The 6000-nt window shown below is 36.4% G+C and overlaps 1 protein-coding gene across 5 annotated transcripts in view; it reads left to right on the top strand.

The window, feature by feature from the left end:
* The window catches only part of ARAP2 (ArfGAP with RhoGAP domain, ankyrin repeat and PH domain 2), a 183938-nt gene that overhangs the window by 1617 nt on the left and 176321 nt on the right, over positions 1-6000 (top strand). The gene's annotated exons all lie outside the window — the stretch shown is intronic.

The raw sequence follows: 6000 nt of genomic DNA, 5'->3' as shown, positions 1-6000 counted from the left end.
AAAAAAAAAAAAAAAAAAAAAAAAAAAAAAAGAGAAATACCTCTAAACTCCTATTTGTGACTTCCATACTCTTACAGGAGAAATATTTAGAGAAAATGATCATGACGTTCATTGTCCAACAAAGCTTAAAGAAGAAAAAAAAAGTAGGTCATGGAACTAGGCTAGGGTCTAAAGTGCAAATATCTTCCCGGCGTCTTCTAAACATATTTAACACGTACACATTTAAGGTGGTTCCTAACACGAAGAGGGTTTTATATAGATTTGCCATTACTCAAAGATTGATTTAAGTTAAAATGTACCTAGAGGGTGAGAGAGCTTGTTAAAACTTACTTATATGGGTGTGCATGGGTTTGTATTTTTTCCTTCCTCTGTAAACTTGTCAGATTTTATGTGGCTTGTCTGTAAAAGGAGAAGCTGATGGTACATTAAAAACAAATTCTTGCTTTTCTCATATTACTGCAAGCTCCTTGCAGTGTATGGCTTATGGGCATGCAATAAGAATTATCAGATCTAACTATTCTTGGATACTGTGGTTAAGTATAGAACTCAGATTATAATGAATTACAGTGTTTTAAAGAACTTTTTCATTAATGCATTGAAACTATGAAGTTTTTAAAGCCTACTTAGGATTCTGGGTTATAGATGTCATGATATATGAATTTTTTTTTTTGTTTGTTTTGTTTTGTTTCTAACCCATCTCCCTGCAACTATGAGAAACTTTGGTGAAAGTGACTATAAAAATGTTGAGTATAAATGATAGTCATTGCTTTAATAGTTTTCTTGTAGCACGCATTTCCACCTGCCCCATTTATTTATTGACGCATTTCTTGGATACACCTTTGCACATGCTACACTGTAAGACTTTTGGGAATTCTTTGTGAAACATTAATTAGGTAGTGAACTTCTTAATAATCTGGGAAATATGTCTTAGCTTTGACCAAATATGGTGGATTGTAAGAGTAGAGGATATGCGACAGTGTCATAATCTTTTCTGTAAAGTTCTGGACCTTGTAATTTATCATTTTAGCTTTTATTTCTAAAGTATTGGCCAGATTAAATATATAATGGTAGTTAGACCATTTTTCTCATTTGTTTCTGTCTTGAACTGAGACAGTACTCAGTAGTATTCTCTTCATCTGATCCTTTCCAGTTAAGTTGTCCGTGAAATTTTGTTTCAGTTTCTGTTCAGCACAAACTTACTTATTTACCCATGTTGCAGAGAAAACAAAGGAGGCCTGATTTGTTTGAAGTAGTCATTTTGGGGAGCAGATTTGAGATTTTTTTCAAGAGTTCCTGAGAACTCATGAAGGATGATGGGGCCACTTCTCTATGTAATTAAAAATAAAACTGTACTAAAATATAAAACAATGTGAAAATTAAGGTAATGAAATTGAGTTTTTCTCACCATTACAATTTAAGTGCTTTTTTTTGGAATATATGAAATTCTTTGCAAAAAGTTGTTATTGTGTGTGTTTTATGGTATTATTTCTTGGCAGTTACTGAGTAATAAGCTGATTGTTCATATACATGCCATTTTCCTTTTCTTCTAGTCATGTCTAATGTACCCTTTTAGATTTTAAACTCTTGGAGGGAAGACTGTATCTTCACTTTCTTTCTAGTCCTTAGCACTCTTGTCAAATGAGATAGTAAATACTATTATCTTGAACTTCAAATGTCTCCCTCTCTTATCTTGGAGCTAGTAGTGTTGCTTAAATATTTATTGAATTAATACATGTAAAAATAATGGGCCAATAAGTTAGGAGATGTTTTCTGAAATACTCTCTTTTTATAAGAAAAAGAAACTTTGACAGTTACTAAACCCACAGGAATAAACCCTGAAATTCAGTTGGAAAAGAGGTCAGAGTACTATTTATAAATGCAGAGAGAGGAAACACTGACAGTAGGCTATCTGAAACATCTGGTTGCTAGTTTAAAAATATGATTTACAGGCCGTGCATGGTGGCTCACACCTGTGATCCCAGCACTTTGGGAGGCCAAAGTGGGTGAATCACGAGGTCAGGAGATCGAGACCATCCTGGCCAACATGGTGAAATCCCATCTCTACTAAAAATACAAAAATTAGCCGAGTGTGGTGGCGCATGCCTGTAATCTCAGCTACTTGGGAGGCTGAGGCAGGAGAATCGCTTGAACCCAGGAGGCGGAGATTGCAGTGAGCGGGATGGTGCCACGGCACTCCAGCCTCCGACCGAGTGAAACTCCGTCTCAAAAAAAAGCAAACAAACAAATATGATTTACATTCAGATAAATGGTGGAGTATACATTTGTACAAAAGTTTTAAAATTCTGCTTTTGTAGAAACTCTAGAAGAATACATCACTCTCTGGTATCCCAAGAATTATAGCTCTACCTTAGGGATCCATTAGAATTTTAAAAAATTCTCAAATCTTAGTGAATTAACTTAAAGTCTGGACAGACAGCTTGAAGACAAAAGACTCACAGAAGCTAAGGAGATTATCAAGCATTTAACTATTTTTGTGATATTATCCAGAACACCTAAATCTAGGTATCTCCTATGCTACTAATAAGTTCTTATACTAAGTAAAGGAATTAGCACTTGTGGCCTTCACTGGATAGAAATTGACATTAAGTTCTAGCTTTTTAATTTGTGTTTTTCAGATTGCACTATAAGTAAAATATTCAAAACATAGCTTAGACAATCCTAACTCCTTGATCCAAGCTGTGAAATGATTTTTCCCAGAGCCTGCTTATTTTCAGCTAAAATGTCCATTATTCTCCATCTAGAAGATACTAGTTAAATGCTTGTTGCTTAACAGACACCGTTCTAAGATCTTAATTCATATGCACTCATTTCATCCTCAAAATAACCCCGTGAGGTGGGCACTAGTATCGTCCCTGCTTACAAATGAGAACAGTGAAGGCTCAAGAGAAGTGAGGAATTCTCTCAAGGCCACGGTGCAGGTAGCACATGGCAAAGTTGGAATCCCTGGTAAATCACTGTGCTTCGTGCCTCAGGTGTTAAGTCTTCAGGTGAAATTGTCATCATGCTAAAAACCTCTAACTACATCTATACATTATTACATTAATAAAACTATGTTAACTGCTGTTAGGTGGGTTGCAGGTTTATTAGAAGAATGATTTACGGTGATAATTTAAAAGAATGTTATATTACTATGGAGACAGAAGAATTCCACTCAAACCAAGTGCAATATAGTGGTATGAATATGATTAAAGGCAATATTATATACAATCCATAAATTAATAATAGCCAACATTTATGGTACAGTTGTAACTCATGTCAGGCATGCTTACATATCTTAAATATTTTTACTTAATTCTGATAGAAATGCTACACGATATGGGTTATATTGCCCTCGTTTTACAAATGAGATAAACAAGATTCAGGGAGGTTAAATAACTTACTGAAGATACATAGTTGAAAAATGAGGAAGCCTGGATTGGATTTCAGGCATTGTGCTATCTATACAACTGCCTGAGTGGAACTAATAAAGGATTGAGGAGGGATATGTTAGGCAGGGAAGCCTCGTGAATATGGAGTTACTGTACTTGTAAGACTAGAATTGACTCCCAAAGGAGAGAAAATAGTCCAGGTATGTACAGGGAGATCAGTTTGAGTAAGAGCTGAGAGGCTGGCCCAAATCATGTAGTCTGTCTTCTGATCTCCTATTTTACTGGGAAAAAAAAAACAAAAAAACAAAACAAAACATAAAGTTTACCATCTTAATAAGTGTATAGTTCAATAATGCTAAGTATATTTACATTACTGTGAAACAGACCTCCAGACTATTTCTAGCTGGTAGAACTGAGACTCTATGCTTCTTAAACAACTTCTTATCTTTCTTCCCCTCTCGGATAACCACAGTTCTATTTTCTATGAATTTGACAATGGTAGATACCTTATGTAAGGGGAATCACGTATTTGTCTGTTTTATGGCTAATTTCTCACTTAGCATAATGACCCTCAAGGTTCATCTGTATTGTAACATGTGACAGGATTTCATTTCTTTTTAAGACTTCTTAGTGTTTCATTTTGTGTATATATCACACTTTCTTTATCCGTTCAGACATCTGCGTTGCTTCCACTAGTTATCTACTTTTGTACTACATTAAAAGTTAAACCTTTAAGACCATAGCCAGATATCTCATTTTGTATTAATACTTTCTCTCTATCTCTTTTTTATTTTATTTTATTTTTTATTTTATTTTATTTGTTTATTTTTTTTTTTGAGAGAGCATCTTGCCCTGTCCCTGCAGTGGTGTGATATTTGCTTGCTGCAACCTGTGCCTCCTGGGTTCAAGAGATTCTCATGCCTCAGCCTCCTATGTAGCTGGGATTAGAGGCGTGTGCCACCATGCCCAGCTAATTTTTATATTTTTAGTAGAAACTGGATTTTACCTAGTTGGCCAGGTTGGTCTTGAACTCCTGACCTCAGATGATCCACCGGCCTTGGCCTCCCAAAGTGTGCTGGGACTACAGGCGTGTGCCACTATGTCTGGACTTAATACTTTATTATCTCAGCAAGCAGGGGTTTTGTTTGTTTGTTTGTTTGTTTTTGTTTTTTAACCATAACTATTGACTTCATGTGGGCAATGAATACTTACTTGGGTCATATTTGATTATTTGATTTTGGCTTCATATTGTTGCATTATATCAATTGTACTATAGTCCTGCATTAGCTGTCTTTCTGTGGTGATAGATGCAAAATAAATTTAAATAGACTGAATTCTACATTACCATTGCTTTATATAGCAATTACAAAGATGTCCTCCCTTAATTTGTCATTGGCTCTCAACTCTCAGGCAATTAAATCTAGCTGAATGTAGGCTTCCAGGTTTAGCCATGTACATGGACACATATCAAACTTAAATGGTGTATAAAACTTGAATTTGCAAGACATGGTATATTTAAACAGCATTTTCCTAGCGTGAATATAAGTGCTTATGCACAGCTAGGCAAAGGTGAGGGAGACTAAGTTTTTGATACCTCTTCGGTATTAAATCAATTTTATATCTATTATGAGGCATTACAGATTGCAGCACAGGTTGTGAAGTCTGCCTTGTAGAATTCTGTTTCCACTGTTTATCTATTGTGTGACATGGGACATGGGATTTTCCTCCCCTGCAGCTGTGAGGAGTAAATGAGATCCTACACAAATGGTTTGCAAACACTCCACAACTATTAGCTATTATTATTAGCAATGTAATTCTGAGGGAGAATGAAAGAAGATGGATGTATTTTGGTGGGTGGGAAAGGAATAGTGGTTAAGGTAGAGAACAGGGGGCAGAGGAGGTCAGAGCCGATAGGTGACCTCAATTAAAACAGATGACCATGTTGAGGGACTGGGCTTCCTTTGTAAGGGGTTTAATGGGGCTGATGTTGCCACACATTAAGGTAGGTGAATAGATATGGTGGAGGAGAGAGATGCCAAAGGACCAATTTAATACTTTTCTGGGGGTAAGCACTCAGACTAGAAAAATAAGTTAGCACATCTGACCTTCATCCTTTTGCAGTCTACTCTATACGGTGGGATGGAGGAATACAACCACGAGCATATTTTCTCTAAAACACTTCCTCTTCTACATGGCTGTGGGAAGAGTCAAGTTGAACGTATCTTTATCAATACTTCTAGTTAGTATCTTGAGTGCGCAATTAACATGGTATCTGTTTCTGTATTTTATACTGAAGCAAAGGTGGTGTTTTCCTATAAAGGAATACCTGAGACTGGGTAATTTATAAAGAAAACTGATTTATTTGGCTCACAGTCCTGCAGGCTGTATAAGCATGACACTGGCATCTGCTCAGCTTCTGGTAAGGCCTCAGGAAGCTTACAATCATCACAGAAGGCAAAGGAGAAGCTAGCATATCACGTGGCAGGAAGGAGCAAGAGAGTGAGGAGGCACCAGGCTGTTTTGAACAAGCAGATCTTGCGTGAACTCATAGAGAGCTCATTACCACAAGGATAACACAAACCATTTATCAGGGATTCCCCCCCATGACCTA

This window comes from Sapajus apella, unplaced genomic scaffold (genome assembly GCF_009761245.1).
Source record: "Sapajus apella isolate SASKATOON/1434 unplaced genomic scaffold, GSC_monkey_1.0 scaffold5, whole genome shotgun sequence".
In the NCBI taxonomy this organism is placed as follows: Eukaryota; Metazoa; Chordata; class Mammalia; order Primates; family Cebidae; genus Sapajus; species Sapajus apella.
Note: the sequence above shows the minus strand (reverse complement) of the source record. Positions and strands in the feature narration are given on the sequence as shown.